Below are 17,790 nucleotides of genomic sequence, written 5' to 3'. Positions count from 1 at the left end.
TATAGTGCTCCTGTGTAGTCTAATTATCTCCTGTACCATCATCAGTCCACACCTTGAACCTGTCCCAGTCATTCAATACATAAGACAGAATCTTCCTCCGGATATCAAGAGTGAGCCTGATATGGCCATGCAATATGTAACAAAGAGAATGGAAAAGGTAGGTGGTATCTCCGGGCATGGAAACCACTCGGTAAGTGACAGTTCTTTGATCGATGGTGATCATCTCGATAGACATGGTAATGGGGTTGGAATGATAAAGGAAATGGGTACCTGAGCAATGTAAAGTAATTGTAAAATACCTATACAATACCTATAATTGTAATAAACAAACAATAAAACAACGGAGAAGCCGTGGATTAAACAAATTAGGGCTGTAGTTATCAGTAGGGAGACGTGAATCCCGTGGCGAAGCAAGGAAGGGAATGTAGAGACCGGAGCGACGGACAGTCTTATATAGGCAGGTAGCCAGCCAACAACGTGGGTGGCGTTGGGATGGGGGACACAACGCCACCTCACGCGGTGACCGAGGTGCAGGCTATGGACGTATATATGTACGAAAGTAGGATTCAGTTAGCGTTGGGAACCCGTGTACCAAATAACTTGAAGATGGGCCCATAAGTAACAAAGACTGTTGAAAAGTTCAACATGGCGGCCGACAGTGGCATCATACCACCGAAATAAGTACGTACATTGGTTTTGGTTAGTGCAGGGAAGCCGCCTACCAAATTTCGAGAAGATGGGGCCATAAATAAGAAAGTTCAACATGGCAGACGTTGTTGAGCGTTATGACCATTACGCATAGAATTTCGAAATAAAACCTGCTTAACTTTTGTAAGTAAGCTGTAAGGAATGAGCCTGCCAAATAAACATGGGCGATATGGCCTAAAATCAATATCACGATAAATTGAGCAGTTAACCTTGATAACGATAAATGGACGATAACCACCCCAAGTGCCAAAAAAACAAACTTTTTTTTTTTTCATTTGATGGGGCTGTGGCAGGCAGCATAGTTCCTCCAGTTATTTTGATAATATTATTCCCCCTAGACCTATTCATTGCAATTATATTATTACCACTTTAAAGGACTGTAAAATGTCACTGAAAATAAATGAAGACAATAGTAGTAAGTACTTTTAGTGGTTAAGATTTATTAACTGAACAAAATAAAAGTGTAGGATACAATATGTAACCATGCTCTCTAAAAAATGTGTATCCCTTGTAAACAAAATAGTTTAATAATAAATATGTTTCACATTGGCTATTCACAAAGTAAACAATGATTGTGCAAATGTAATGCCATCATGGACAAAGGCCTATCTCTGCTAAGGCCTTGAGGTAGCATATCTATCCAAATCTTCACACCCAACATCACCCCAATTCATGGTCTAATTCTCAAATAAAGCAAGCAAAATAAAGTAAGAATTAAATAAGACCTCTCAGACCATATTTACAAAATTAAAAGGGTTGGCACAGTAATAAAACATTTTAAAAATCATGTATTTTGCTACATTTCACAGCACAACATGATCAACACTGGCTCACAATAAGTCTTCTGTAAAAACTTTCTGGATACACTGCTGCTCAGCAGTCTTAAGTATTTTATGCCTATATAAACATTATTCAAACATTAATACTTTCAATTTTGAATATGACACACAGAATTAAAGTCACTTTAAAACACACCAGATGTCACCACCCAAATATATTAAGATGTACACACTTACCGACTGCCAGGTGCAGCCTGTGCCCAAAACATTGCACCCGTGTCCATTTATTGAGCTTGACAGCTTTCACAATATTTGGGCCGTTGTCAGTTGTTATAGAAACAAGGTCCTCTTCACTGATGTCCCATGCAGACAGCATCGCTCTCAACCCCTGTCCAACCATCTCCCCCGTGTGATCAGATGGAAAATAGGCCGTCTCGAGCACTCTGGTACGCAGCTCCCATTTGTTGTCGATGTAATGAACTGTGAGACTAATATACGGCTCCATTGTGCGGCTGGACCAGAGATCGGATGTGGCTGGAACGCGCTTAACGTATCTCAATTCAGCAGCAACCTTTTTCCTCTCTGTGCTGTACATGCTGGGAATGATAGTTTTTGAAAAATATTTTCGTGATGGGAGTTCGTATCTCTTGTCAATTATTTTCATGAAGTGTCTGAACCCGTTGCGTTCCACTGTAGCAATAGGAGCCATGTCTTTTGCTATGTGGTAGCCTATAGCATTTGTGATTTCTTGCCATCTTTTTGAAGTTCGCTCATATAGTTGAGTACTAGCAAATGCTTCGGTTATTGACCGCTGCCTGGTGGAGGAAGGCGTTTTGCTGGTCCTCCTAATCTCTTCTCGCTTTGAGCTTTTTTTATGTCTTCGAATTGAATCACATGGTTGTGCTGCAGGTGGTGGAAGAGGTTGGTTGTGTTACCTTGACTTGACGCAACAGTCTTTTTGCAGAGTTTACATTTAACAATTTTTTGATCAATATCATCCTTGTTGAATCCAAAATGTTGCCAAACGATTGATGATGCATTTTTTTTGTTAACAAGCGTCTCCTCTTCCTCCTCCACCAGCTCTACCTTCGTCGCTGCTGCTTCAACATTTAAATCGTCCTCCATTTGTTCACCCGTGTCTCGTCTTGTTACAGGTAGTAGAGTCATGTGACTCCACCCCGTCAAGTCTGTAACGTAGCACAGCGTCTTAAAGGGACAGGAACATCGCCAACCTGCACATGCCTTTTCTTTTTTTTTAAAATACCGAATTTACCGACATGGGCAAAATGACGTCGATGAGAGTCATAAATTTCGGTAACGATAAATTTTTGATATATCGCCCAGCCCTACTGCCAAATTTCAGCCTTCTACCTACATGTGAAGTTGGAGAATTAGTGATGTTGGAAAGTTCAATATCTCGGCTGACAGTGGCATCATAACACCGAAATAAGTATGTGCATTTGTTTCGGTTAGCTCAGGGAAGCCACCTACCAAATTTCGTGAAGATGGGGCCGTAAATAAGAAAGTTCAACATGGCGGACGTTGTTGACTGTTATGACCGTTACACGTAGAATTTCGAAATGAAACCTGCTTAACTGTTGTAAGTAAGCTGTAAGGAATGAGCCTGCCAAATTTCAGCCTTCTACCTACACGGGAAGTTGGAGAATTAGTGACGTTGGAAAGTTTAATATGGTGGCTGACAGTGGCATCATACCACCGAAATAAGTATGTACATTGGTTTCGGTTAGCGCAGGGAAGCCGCCTACCAAATTTCGTGAAGATGGGGCCATAAATAAGAAAGTTCAACATGGCGGACGTCGTCGAACGTTATCGACCGTTATGACCGTTACGTGTAGAATTTCGAAAGGAAACCTGCTTAACTTTTGTAAGTAAGCTGTAAGGAATAACCCTGCCAAATTTCAGCTTTCTACCTACATGGGAAGTTGGAGAATTAGTGATGAGTGAGTGAGTGAGTGAGTGAGTGAGTGAGTGAGTGAGTGAGTGAGTGAGTGAGTGAGTGAGTGAGTGAGTGAGTGAGTGAGTGAGTGATGGCTTTGCCTTTTATTATTATAGATATATATATATATATATATATATATATATATATACACACACCATATATACTCGCGCTTTATTTTACCATATAATTTCCAATATTTTATAACGTCGGTTGTTTAAGTTGAATGCAGAAAACTCACGCTATTGGTCCAAGAGATTATGATATGCTAACGGCCACCTGAGAGAAAGAAAAATGTAAGTGTCGTATTTTTGAATGGGCATATAAGTCTGGGTCTGATTTTATGATCGATTTACACTGACTTATACGTGAGTATATACGGTGTATATGTATATACTAGACATTAAGCCTGTTACAATAACGGGCGCTAGAACAGTAGTGCATAAACATTTGTATGAACAGTCTATATTAAATGGCAAGGGACCTTGTATGTGGCTGTAATGTGTGTCACTGTATTGTGTGCCTTTAATTTTCTCTCTCAGTAATACTGGTTTGTATTTCCATAAAATGCCTGTAATTTTGTCTGACAGTAATACAGTAGGACCTCGGTTCACGACCATAATTCATTCCAAAATTCTGGTTGTAACCCGATTTGGTCGTGAACCGAAGTAATTTCCCCCATAGGATTATATGTAAATACAATTAATCCGTTCCAGACCGTATGAACTGTACGTAAATATATATTTTTTTTAGCACAAATATAGTTAATTATATCATTGAATGCACAGCATAATAGTAAACTAAATGTAAAAACATTGAATAACACTAAGAAAACCTTGAACAACAGAGAAAACTAACACTGCAAGAGTTCACGCTATAGCCTTACGACCCGCTTGTTTTTTTTAATGAGTTTTAAGCACAGGGAAAAAAATGAACATTTGAAAAATCCGTAATTTAATAAACAACCAAGAAAAGTAACATTGCAACAATGCACGCGCGCACCTGTGTGTGTGTATGTCTCTCTCGTGGGCCTGCGTGGGTGTGTCTGTTTTGCTAGTATATATATAAATGTGTGTGTGAGTGTGTTTTGTTTTTTTTTTTTGGCTTTTTCTTATGCCCGATTCTACCTCAATTTAAATTCTTTCCTTGTATTTTAACCAACTGCCTGCTTCATGACAGTATCTTTTCCTGGTTCTTTCTTTGTTTCTTTTTTAATATTTTCTAGCTGCTACATTCATTATGACTCATGACTATGGTATCTTTAGTAGTCAAAATGTAAACTCGATTTCCACCTGGTCCTTAACATTTATTATCTGTCATTATTTTTACTGTCACCCTTTCTTCTTCAATCCTATTGTTTCAGAAAGCTTCCCTGTCAAAACAGGAAGTACAAAAGAGGACAGGGAATTTGGTGTTTTAAATGATGCAACCCAACCCAACCCAAGGCAAGGTGCATTCTTTACAACCCTTAGCCCATTTGGCACGAGGCAATGCACTTAATCCACATACAATACCAAATTTGATACAGGATCACAACACAGTACTCCTGTGATATAGTGCGTCCAGCAAAACATATCATAAATAATAAGTGAATAATCTACAGTAGATTAATCTGGGATTAAATGTAAAACAATAAAACACACAACATAGGCATTAAAAAAAAAAAATGTGTGTATATATATATATATATATATATATATATATATATATATATATATATATATATATCCTTCACTGCTTCTGTTCCCCAGAAAAAAACATATTCAGTTTTATGATTGCAAAATGAAAAGCAACTAAGCATCATCCTACAAGCTAAAAGGGTTCCTGCACTTTTTACCTGAATTTGTACATTGCAAACTTCACAGGCATTTAACTGACATGTGGCTAACAAACAAATAACATTCAATAAATGAATACATTTCTACCTAATGACAAACAATCTATACACAATACGATGTCTTAAAATCAGGAAAACAAATGACAATATCATGCACTGACATTTAGCTTCAAAATGTGCTTGTGCCGATTTGACTATCAGGCGTTTGCGGAAAAGCAAAGCTGTATGATCTGTACTATGTGCAATTTGAAAATTTAAAATGAAAAAAATTCGGATACTTTTTAAAGTTAGTATGTAAGAAAGGAACTGGATGTTTGTAATTAGTAAGGTTCATAATTAACTAATTTTTGTATTATTACTTTCGTATTGTTAAAAAAAATATATATTTTTGGGTGAAAATTGCGCCTTCAACTGAAGTGCCACCTAAGGCCTCGGCAGCCCTGATGTTAAACTGATAGTGTTCTGAAAGAGAACCTCCAGTGCTCTATCATTAGCAGCACAAACCCATGAGAGACTGCACGGGTTAATACATCTAAATATGCAATATATCTGCAGTATAAAATATGTTACTGTTTTTTAGGAAATAATTATTTATTTTGTAATGTTTAATAGTACAGGTCTTTTGAAATGTATTTATTTGTAGGCTGCTGGCTCACGTAAAGCTGATTTACAAGCAGTTACATGGCATAGGTATAAATGTAGAGCGTATCCTGCACATGGCACACCCTGAACCTGTGAAGCTGGCCAGTCATGCACTGTCGGGGTTTGTTGTACATTTTTGTTTTGTTTTGTGTAGAATAGCTGGTTTATATTCTTAAGATCTTAGCTAGGGTGACTGTTGAGCATTGCCCATGTTGATTTTCTCCGGTCACGGTTGTTTTCTTACATTGTACAAAGACATGCTGTTAGGTTGAATTATGATTTTAAATTGGCCTGATGTGAGTGTGTGTTAAGGTTTGCCCTTTAATGAATTAGTGTCTAGTCAAAGGAGAAATCCTGCTTTACTTGTTTTATTGTCACTTCTTGGCAGCTTTGAAAAAAGACCGTTGCAGAATTAAAGCTGGGTGATCAGTTTTCTCTTTTTTTTTTTGTTGTTTGTCTTTACCATGACTTAGTACAGGGTGCTTAATTCCTCTTCCAAATTCTTTGCAAATTCCACTTCCAAATAATACATTTACAGAACTAAACTGCAGCCCAGTCCAGAAGAGCTACACAAGTGACTGTTTTTTTAATTTTAAGTTAATGTTAGTAGTGAATATGGAATAGTATTCAGTTTCATCTCCTGTTCTTGCTTCCATTCTGCCTGTAGTTTGAGCTTTTCTGATGCAATAAAAATACTTGAAAGACCAGAATTAGTACTCCATCTTAATTTGCTCTGTTGTTCACTTCTCAATAATGAATTCATTGAATTCAGGTTTATCTGGTTCAAGAATTGGTCATCTAGCTGTTGTATGAATGAACACCTTCATGGCTTAAAAATATTGTGGGATTGTAGGTAGTCAAGATATTTTACCAAAAAACTAACAGTTCATTCGAAACAAGACTGAAAATTATATGGGATTATTTTGTAATTATGTCACTTGTTTTCAGTTAACTGCTAAAACTGAATTCTGGTCATTCTGAATGAACTCGTTTCGCTCCTGTGTTATCCTTTATGAATCTGTATGGTAATCGGTATTTATTGTAGGGTTCCCTCTCTTCTAATGAAGTAGCTTGTTCAGTTTCTTATTTCTGTTTTGCCGATGCCTTTGGACACAACTAAATTCATTTACATTCTGGTGGCTGATTTGTGTAGGGATATCTTGGGCTAATTGTTACATTCTCAGATTGTTTACTGATTATTCAAAATGAGTTGTTCTTATTGGATTTACATACAGTATATGACTCATTCATCTATACACACATTTTCTAAAACCTTTAATTTTAGACTCTTTCAGTTTAAAGGTTGTCAGTAATGAATCCTTTAGGGTTTTGGTGATTATAATATTTTAGTACATCATACTTAATTGTAAAAACTAGACATTTTGACACTTTCAAGGCAGTTCATGGTGTGTTATTTTACATCTGTTTAAAGAAAAATGAAAATCGTTCCAAATAATTTCTGAAAGATGTTAGTTCATTGCTAATAATGTTAAACCCAAAGGAAAAACAAGCATCCGGCCTCATACTAATATTAGTCCATTCCTTTAACAGTTGGAGTCAGCTGAGGAGCAGTTCTAACTAAGGAACTGAGGTGTCTGATGAAGTAAAGCCCAGCATGATTGCTGCTGATGTGCTTGCATAAGTTGTGATTTTTAAAGAACTACATGTTAGGAATAAAGTCAGTGGTTTGTAGATCCACTCTTAGAGGTTTCTATGGTGGAAAAGACACCACAGTGCATTTAAGCCAATTCCATTCTGTAATCTGAACACTGCTCATCTTCTTAAATGGGGTTCCAGTACATCCCATGGTTGACATACCTACACTGGGCCAATTTGCAGTCTCAAATCTACCTAATTACACAACCTGAATACCTGCAGAAGCCCACACAGACATGAGCAGAACATGCAAACAGTTTTTGGAGCGGAGAGGCCTCAGCATTACCCACTCCTTGCACCATTGTTTGTTCAATACATGTCCAGAGGAGCATAATAATTAATAGATTAGCCTGAGACATGTAGTGTGGTGGGTTTCTGCGATTCCTAAATGCTTGGTTATGCTCTTAAAAAGGTGATTGTTCCTAGATAAAACAGAAAATACAGTTCTGGGAAGAAACTTAAGAGAGGGCAAGTTTTAAATATACTTTATTCATGTGGCAAAACGTACCATGGTATGTTAAATTAATGTAGTCTTTAGAATTAAGCTAGGGAGAATAAAACTCCACTTCATTTTTCTTTTTAAAACACCAGCAAGGGCCCAAATGTTTTCTGTTCATTAAATGGCAGGTCTATTTGATTCACTTTTCATGCACATTTTGCTCAGATGTGTATGTGACAATATCTGTTAGACCAAAGTTATGAATGAAAACATTATAACAAAAACAAAAAAAGCATTTTCAAAGATACCAGTAGGCTATTAGATAAGCCCTTGATCTATAAACCATTTCTAATGTAGATGAACAACTGAACTGCTTGGCCAGGCAGCTCTACTACCCCTGGAGTCTGGGGTCAGTTGGAGAGACGTTGCTGTTCTTGTTGACTTCCTGCTTTTTTTTTTATGCTCTCATTGCAATTTGCTCCGTTGTTAATTATGTTTGATTTGGCTATACTGTGTTTTTCCAATGTTTAAAAATATGTCTTTTAACAGAGAGACAAATAGATCAATCATCAGATCGAAAGCCTGTGAGAGGCTGGTCTCCTGTCTTGTGCTTGATACTACTGTTCAGCATAGTAATAGACAAAGCAGGTTTAGAGCATAGTTCAATAGATGTATTCACTATTTTACATTTAGTTTTTATTTAGAGTAGTGGATAAGTGGTTCTTAAACTTTTTTTTCTTGCATACCAGTTTTGCCTATTGTTTGTCTTCATGACCTGTAACCGATGCAGAATAGTGGCCTAGCACCCTGCAGTTTCCCCGAACATCTTCCTAGAGGGTGGTCCCCCATGGAGAATCATCGGCAACTGCAGCTGTGACCCATTATGGGGCTTTCCGCAAACCCTTTGTGACCCTTTCTCATTCTTTTCAGTTGTAATTCACAACTTGGCACAACCCAATTGTAGAAATCTCGTGACCCATGTAGTTTAAGAAACACTGACTTAGAGTTTAGATCTGTGATAGCACCTGCTACCTTTTGTAAAGTCTATCTGTAACCCTTGGCACTGAATAGTAAACCCATTAAAATGTTTTTGTATACATCTCATGATCCCTCTGCATTGGTTTCTGTTATTCTTATTTTTATGTTAAATCAGGAGTGTATCTTCCAATTCCTTTACAATATTCCTAGACCCAGAGTCACAACAGGGCACAGCTCTACCATGAGGCTCTTATTGGAAATTGTAAACTCAATCTAGTCCCTTCCAGAGAAATTAGTCTTCTCATAGATGTTTCGTACTGTTCTGAAACATGCAGTGTGCCATTCTTTTTAAATGTAAAAGTAAAGACTTTTTATAATATTGTTTGCCATTTTCATGCCAGTTATAGCATAAAATTTAAGAAATGTAGACACAGATGAAATTCGCTTCTGTGAAATTTTAAGTTACTGTATGGTCAACCTTTTGAAATATTACTTTTTTTTTTTTTTAATCATTCATTAATTCTAAAGACTAGTTATAACAACTTGTAAATTCTTTTCTCGGGTAGTTAAATTTGTAGAAATAATTTTGAATTTTCCCAGATCCTAATGTAATTTAGTAGTTTTATTGTCAACTTGCAGAATTTCCAATCATTATTTAATGCTAAAATGATATGAAGGTGGTACCTGGGACAGAAAAGAATGCACAACCATCATATATTGTATGAAGTAGAACATTTTTTTTCTTCTTAATGGTCATTTAGTTCACTACTTACATTTTGCATGGGAAATGAATAACACACATTGTAAGAGCTGCACAATATTTGCATCTCTTGACACTCCATTTGGTGTTACTTGCCAGTTTGGAATGAATCAGTGTTTGGGATTGAAGCAGCGATAGCCGTGCTTTAGCCACATTATCTGCCAAAAATGACTTTTTACATACGCTTATACAGCATTTACTTCAGGGAATCATTGTTTATTTCAGCAAATCAGTCAGCTTTTGTCAGGCTTACTCAACGTCATGATCTTGATTAAATTAAACAAGTAATTGGATCAATTGAACAAGTCATCAGGAGTGTTCTAGTGATTTGATTAAATTATTCACCCAGGAAGAAAAAATAATTGTCTAACTGCATGTCTCTAATTCCTGTTAAGAGAAAGTCATCAGTGCATGTAAGCAATCAATATAAATAACAAAGCAGTTTGTTTTCAAGTGGTTTAAAATAAGCATGCATGACCAGACTGGGCTTTATATTATATTGTTCATTAAATTGGTTTGTAATATTCTAGAAATTCTAGATGCTTGTCTACAGGTAAATAGTCTTGTTGTTTGTTTGTTTTTTTTTTTTTTTCAACTGTTTCAGTTTCCTGTAAACAAATCCTTTGCCCTTCTGCATCTCCAGCAAATCCTTCAGTGCACACTAGCAAAATTCCTCCCCTTCTAATGAGGTTTTGATGTTGAGAAGTGTTCACTAAACCTACAGCATGTATACCTAAAGAATCCAGCCATTGGCCACATACAATAAATCTATACTAATAAAAGGCAAAGCCCTCACTGACTCACTCACTCGCTCACTCATCACTAATTCTCCAACTTCCTGTGTAGGTAGAAGGCTGAAATTTGGCAGGCTCATTCCTTACAGCTTACAAAAGTTAAACAGGTTTCATTTCGAAATTCTACACGTAACGGTCATTACGGTCGACAACGTCCACCATGTTAAACTTTCTTATTTATGGCCCCATCTTCATGAAATTTGGTAGGCGGCTTCCCTGCGCTAACCGAAACCGATGTACACACTTATTTCGGTGGTATGACGCCACTGTCGGCCGCCATATTGAACTTTCCAACGGACTTTGTTACCTATGGGCCCATCTTCAAGAAATTTGTTACGCGGGTTCCCAACGCTAACTGAATAGTACTTATGTACATATATACGTCCATAGCCTGCACCTCGGTCACCGTGTGAGGCGGCGTTGGGTCCCCCATCCCAGCGCCTCCCATCTTGTTGGCTGTCTGTCTATATAAGGCCATCGTCGCTCCGGTCTCTTCATTCCCTTCCTTGCTTTGCAATGGTATTCACGTCTCCCTGCTGATAATTGCAGCCTTTTTATTTAATCCACGGCTTCTCCGCTGTTTTATTGTTCGCTTATTACGATTATAGTTATTGTATAGGTATTTTAGACTTAGTTTACATTGTTCAGGTACCCATTTCCTTTATCGTTCCAACCGTACCCCCATTAACATGTCTATCGAGGTGATCACCATTGATCAAAGAACTGTCACTTACCGAGTGGTTTCCATGCCCGGAGATGGCACCTGCCTTTTCCATTGTCTTTGTTACATATTGCACGGCCATATCAGGCTCGCTCTTGATATCCGGAAGAACGTTGTGTCTTATTTATTGAATGACTGGGACAGGTTCAAGGTGTGGACTGATGACGGTACAGGAGATAATCATATTACACAGGAGCACTAGAAGAGTGAAATGCTTAAGCCCTTCACCTATGGCTCTGCATGTGAGTTGATGGCTGCCACTGAATTGTTTGGTTGTCGCTTTCAAGTGTACCGAAATGGCCAAATATTTTACACCTTTCGACAACCGCCAATGCCTCTTAAACATCTTAAATTCACAGGTGACGATTTCAGTAGTGGAGACATTGATGTTTATGAATGTTTCAACTCTCAAAAGCTGGATGTGAAGTTATCGATGAACCGGTTGTATGCTTACAACGCTTGACAGATGCCGAATGTCACTTCAACACAACAAGTCCTGCAAATACTAACGTAATTGAAACAAACCATGAAACTCAAACGGATTATGACAGCAGCAATCCAAGCTGTGAGTTTGAGGCAAGATTGCTTTTCACATGGCCAACTGTATGTTGCATGCCCAAGAGTAAGCTCAGCACACAGCTTGGTAATATTACAACCGGAAGGCCAAACTGACAACGTGGCATACAAAGAGATCCTTAACAAATAATTATTGGTATATTTTCCCTCAGTTTAAAAAAGTTTACTTTTCTTCTTAATAAAAATTTTAAGGGATTACTTCGCTGCTGCGAAGCGCGGGTATTTTGCTAGTAATACAATATATAACAATATAACACATACACTATATAAAAAAAAACGCACAATCATAGAAGACTTTGGGGATTGAGGTCGCTGAAGCAATACTTAGGTTGGCATAGGGCATTCTTCACTAGCTTGACATCAATGTTCCATCCTTTCATCTTCTAGTCACATTTCATCATAAGTAGGGTACCAACAAGCATGGGGCGCAAGGCAGGAACAATCCCTGGACAGGGCATCAGTCCATTGCAGGGTGAACACTTATACTTACACTATGGCCGGAGGAAACCCATGCATATGATGAGAACATTGATTTTTTTGTACTTTATTCTTTTACACTACCCAAATCTCTTTATAAAAGCAGACAAGCATGTGTTTTTCCATTTTTTTTGTTTCAATTTACAAAACCAATAGAATATTTACAATGAATAGGTCATAAGGATAGAATTTGTACCGTATACCATACATTTATGTCTTAAATCATTTTCAATAATCTTTCACTAACCCAATTTTTGAGAGCTATGTGATCAGAGAACCCAGCATATTCTTTATATCAGAACATTATTAATAAAGCCTTGCCAAATTGTTAAATCCTTGCTAATTCTAACAATATTGAATACTAAATAAGTTATCCATTTTCTTTTGTTTTAGAGGCAGTGTTGATGGATATGCCTAATGATTGGTTTCTTTTTGGGTGATGTTATTTCTTTCAGAAAGAATATTTGAATGTGGACTCGGTGATTTTAAAAGTGTCAATTGCGTGCCTGTTGTTCTACTTGGAGAAAATTCAAGAAATGTCGCATCATATTGTAGAATATAGGCATTTCCTAGGTGGCATGACTTTCTTCTAGAAGAAAGTACATTTGAATATGGAATTAGTTTCAAAAAAGCCAAATTTCTCTGTCTTATTTTAAACAACGGAATTAATTGTTCAAATTAAAAAGTGGTGTTCTTGACTTTTAATGAACTTGAAGGCCAAAGGGCAGATTTTATCTTTAGTACAGCAAATTGTGAGTGGAAGCTGCAAAGTCTAAAAAAGATGAACTTTTAAATTTGGAATTGGTCAAGACGTGGTGGTACAGGTTTAAATTTGTTTTTACTTACATTGCAGGACAAGATCTTCCCAAAATTTAGATCAGTAAGAAATGAAAGAGAACTCTGCAATGGATAAATAAGGAATCAAAAACTGTATAAGGCATACATGGCAAAACTGGAGGAGGTTATTTAAGCATTAGAGCAGGGGTTAAAAGGGTGTCGAGCAGGCACGCCAGAGGCTCGCCTTCTGGGCTCACCTAAAGTAAATAGTGGGATGAAAGGGGGTGCTAATGCTAACGGAATTGTCTCCTTCTTCCCTCACAGTCTTGAGGGCACTGATCCAAAAGAATCTCCGCACTTTCCGCTCCTCACTGTTTAAAAGCAGAATGACCAAATGACCACATAGTATGGCACCTCATTTTGAAGTGGACCTGGCTTCTGTATGGACACAAGCCTGAAATCTCTTTTGTTATCGTTCTGCTCGGTGGATGTCTTTCTGTTCAAAGCTGCATATTGAAGTGCTTCATTTTCATTATTTTCATGTCTTTTTGTTTGTATTAAATGGGATTTTGTTGCCCATTTGGCACTCCAAGCAAATGTTCTTGTCCAGCACTATTACTTTGTCCTGCTACAAGGGGTATTAGGAATGGTAAAAGGCAATTGAAGAGAATTTTTGCAGGAAAGGGAAAATATGACTGTAAGAGTTTTTCAGTATTTTAGTACTAAAAGAACACTCACAGGGTGCATGGTATTAGGAAGGGAAATTAAAATATACTCACTGTGAGATAGTGAATGCTCTACATTTTTTCTCAAGTTTTCAAATGTGAACTTTATACCCCCATTCCCCAGCAGTTAAAGAGAAAATCTTGGTGGCATTTAGTGATTTGGAAACTGTAATGGAAGAAGTGGTGCTTGGGTTAAATAGGCTAAAATCAAGCAAATCGCCAGGACTACATAACGTTTATCCTCAAGTGCTTAGGTAGATGTTAGCGTGTACATATATAAGCCATTGATGCATATTTTTCTAAAGTTATTGCACATTGGGTAGATTTATGTGGTTTGGAATGTGGTGAAAGTGATTAAAAATGGGTATTGGACTGATCCAAGTAACTGTAGACCAGTAGACTTAAACTACATCATAAATAAATTGATGGAAGCGATTATTAAAGAAAAGTTTGAGCATCATGTGGTACATATGTCACCTGCCAGCATGGATTTAGAGGAGTAGGTCATGTTTCATTAATATACTAGAATTTTTGTAAGGAAGCACCAGAAGGGTACAATCTGAGAAGTGCACATTGTATTAATTTTCTTGATTTTCAGACATTTTTTGAGATGGGGCAAAAATCGGGGAACAGATTACCATGAGAGCAACTTGTGAATTTGAATTAGATGATGCTAAGACTGGTATCCCTTAGATAAGTGCTTTACAAAGTTTTTCCTTGCACCAAGAACCACAGATGCATAGGATGGTGGGGCTGGAAGTGTGAAAACTTGGTGAAAGGTCTAATTATCGGTTGGTTGTGGAATGAAGTATCAGTAGGCATACTTTAACTGCTTGTACTTATACGGCCCACTTCAAGCTCTAGTGCTAATCCATCACAGGTCACGCTTAAGCACACACCCACACTTAATCATATATAAAAACCTGCGTGTCTTTGAAATTGAGTTAGAAAACCCACGCAGATAGATATGGGGAAAATATCACAACACCATTCAGGCAGTGCCAGCTCTGTTTGTAGCTGTTAAAAATAAGAACATATTTCAAACAAAGTGGCTTCCCTTTTGAAATAATGTTTAATTTCTTCAAGGCAGTTTTAATGTGGGGACATTAAAAAAAAAAGTACAGAGAAAGATTTGGAAAAATAAAGGATCATAGCTGGTGAGGGTTGAAATTTTATAGACTGGTTTCTCAGTTAAATATAAATTTTCATGTTACTGAGCTAGTAATGCTTCCTGCATGTTTTCTTCATGTGGTGATGCAAACATTAAGCTTCATGATGGCAAATGTCTTTATGCCAGGATTATTGCTTATTATTACTAATGTTGCTCAGAAACCCTTGAAAGGGTTTTTATAAAAGAGATATTGTTAAAAAAAAAATCTTGATAATTTGGGTGTTTATCATAGCATATTAATACCCCAAGAAATACTAAGGTTTGACTTTTAATTTTTTTATCATTGATTTAAGAAAAATGTATTTTACTATTAATGAACAGAAAACGTTTGTGAATTTAAATTTTGTATGTGTACATGCTAAGATAAATCCCATAGTTTGTGATGATTGTATAATTCCTTTTGAAATCTTTGTCAAGTCCATAAAATTCTACCCATTTGAAGATGAATAGGAAATTCTCAAAAACTAAATTGCCTGCCCAGCATATTGATCACTGACAACTACATGACAAAGCTAATGAACCGTGTAGTAGAAAAGGGAAGAATTTATGCATTTTGAGCAGAGCTTTCAAGGCTCACACAGCAGGTTAGTATTTCTCAGTTAGGGATGCCCTTTTTAAAACTGCACTGGTAAACCCCTTGTAGTACCAACAGCCCAATACAACTTGGTGTAAAGACAGCAGCTGTTAGCAGAAGCTCGTTCCTGTTTGTGGCATTGGCACTGTGGAGCTCTTCCTAAGCCTTTCAGAACATGAAGAGTATGCCTCAGAATTCACCTTTTCTTGTCCACATTACACAGCTGCTTACACAGTTCTCTTCCATAATTCTTCTATGTGTGACTGCCTGGTACCTGCTTTGCTGACGTCTACTTTCCGGTGTTCACTGTCAGTTGTATCTAAGAGTGTGCACTGTACATTCACTTTATTGTATTTTATATTCCAACTCCGAGCCAGGCTATTTAAATGTGCTTCCCAGAGTTTTCCTATTTCCTTGCCATTTCTCTTGAAAAATCCAATAATCTAACCTGTTTCTGTAATGCCTTGTGTTGCGTTATACTTTACTTTGATGGTGTTCACTGTGGAGCCTTTCTTGTAATTCACTATGGATACATGTGAAAAGTCAAAATGCTGGTTTTTATGACACTGGTTTGCATTTTTGGAAAATTAGAAAGCACCTATTAGGTGACACATACACTTTTAAAAATAATAGTTCTTTAATGGCATTAACAGTTCTTCACTGGGTTGTGTGGTTCCTCGTGGAACTATTGCTTGGCAAAGCAGCATTTAATTTTGGGAAGACTTCTTTGCATATCAATTTATTTCATTGTGCTTTGAAAAATTTCCTAATATGTTGGGGGAAAAAAGCTGAAATATGGAAGGCAACTACATACACTAACAGATTAAGAGAACCTAACTTTAGCCTGTGTTCTTGTAAAATCATGACTGACCCATTAGCATTTCTCAGATCTGTTGCAATCTAAACATTGTGTTCTACTGTATGGGGCTTGCTGCAGATCTAAATAAATAAATGCTCTTTCTGGAACCTTCATGTGGATGGGTCTTTTGGGTACCAAAAATGGTTCCACTATTGCATTGTTCTGAAGAACCACTCTGGCACCCTTATTTTTAAGACTGTACATAGGACCTTTTTCCCGTAATGTGCTGAAATATATAATGGAGAAATTTTATCCATGCATTTGAGGGAATTGTCATTGGAACATCTTGTAATTTTAATAATATCCTGTACTCATTATAGGATTTGGTTTAGATCCAGCCATTTAAAATACAATTGATTGTAAAGTACAAAACAAGCTTTCTGTGTCCAGAGCATTTGGCAACTCTCCTTTGACCTGATTGATGCTGACATTCTAGCAGACACCGTACAAACTGCCTATATATCAAAGCAGTGAGCAGTTTAATTCAAATGTTTCAAACAGGAGAGTTTGTTCTTAGTCCTGGAAGGCAGGGCATCGCTGCTGCAGGCTTATACTCCCACAAGTTTTATAGTTTTCTGTGGGGTGCTTGACGATTTACTCCTGTTCTCTGCACTGACAGGAATCCCTACCACAACCAGTTTTCATGGGTGAGTGGTAGACTTATAACTTGACTTACCTTTTAAGGATCTTGTTAAAGCAAAAAAAAAGTAGAAACAGTATAACTGCAAGTCATGGTAGCAATAAGCATCTTTGGGAATATGAAAGAGATGTAAAACTCAAACAGTTACGCGTTTCTTCTAGAAATGCTTTATATTGGATAGCATTGTTAAGGGTCATTTTGGCAGAAATTTGACATTTAAAAATGTCAGAATGTGAATGAGAATATCACACAAAAGTAGACAAGCAACATAGACAACTCGGTTGCCGTGTACCTCCTCTGAAAATGCATATTGATTTTACATTTCAGTTTTCTCCAAGATTAAATACTGCACTGCCTTTATGGTCTCTTAGGGTTGGAGATCCATTGCAGTTGATTACAGGGAGCTTGTGCAGGCCATTTGACTAACAGAGTTAAGGTCAAGGGTTGATATTAGGTTAAGAGAAAAGTTATAGCAAAGACCTTTAACCATTCCTGTACTCTCACAACAGGCATGGGTATTTCTTAATTAAAAATAATACACATCTGATGGAGATGTAGGGTATATGGAGTCTATCTCCGTACAGTATATGGTCAACTCCCTCAGAACGCATTGATAATATTTCTCAATTCTATACCAGGGTAAGTACTTACATACATATGTGGTTTAACAAAATCAACTTTGTAGCCCCTGGTTTTGATGAAATTGCATTTTAACACTTG

General features: G+C 37.2%; 1 protein-coding gene across 2 annotated transcripts in view; it reads left to right on the top strand.

Annotated features, from left to right (window-relative positions):
- Nucleotides 1–17,790, top strand: part of kif5c (kinesin family member 5C) — a 171,640-nt gene that overhangs the window by 58,375 nt on the left and 95,475 nt on the right. The gene's annotated exons all lie outside the window — the stretch shown is intronic.

Source organism: Polypterus senegalus, chromosome 6 (genome assembly GCF_016835505.1).
Source record: "Polypterus senegalus isolate Bchr_013 chromosome 6, ASM1683550v1, whole genome shotgun sequence".
In the NCBI taxonomy this organism is placed as follows: domain Eukaryota; kingdom Metazoa; phylum Chordata; class Cladistia; order Polypteriformes; family Polypteridae; genus Polypterus; species Polypterus senegalus.
This window is presented reverse-complemented; position numbering and strand designations above follow the sequence as displayed.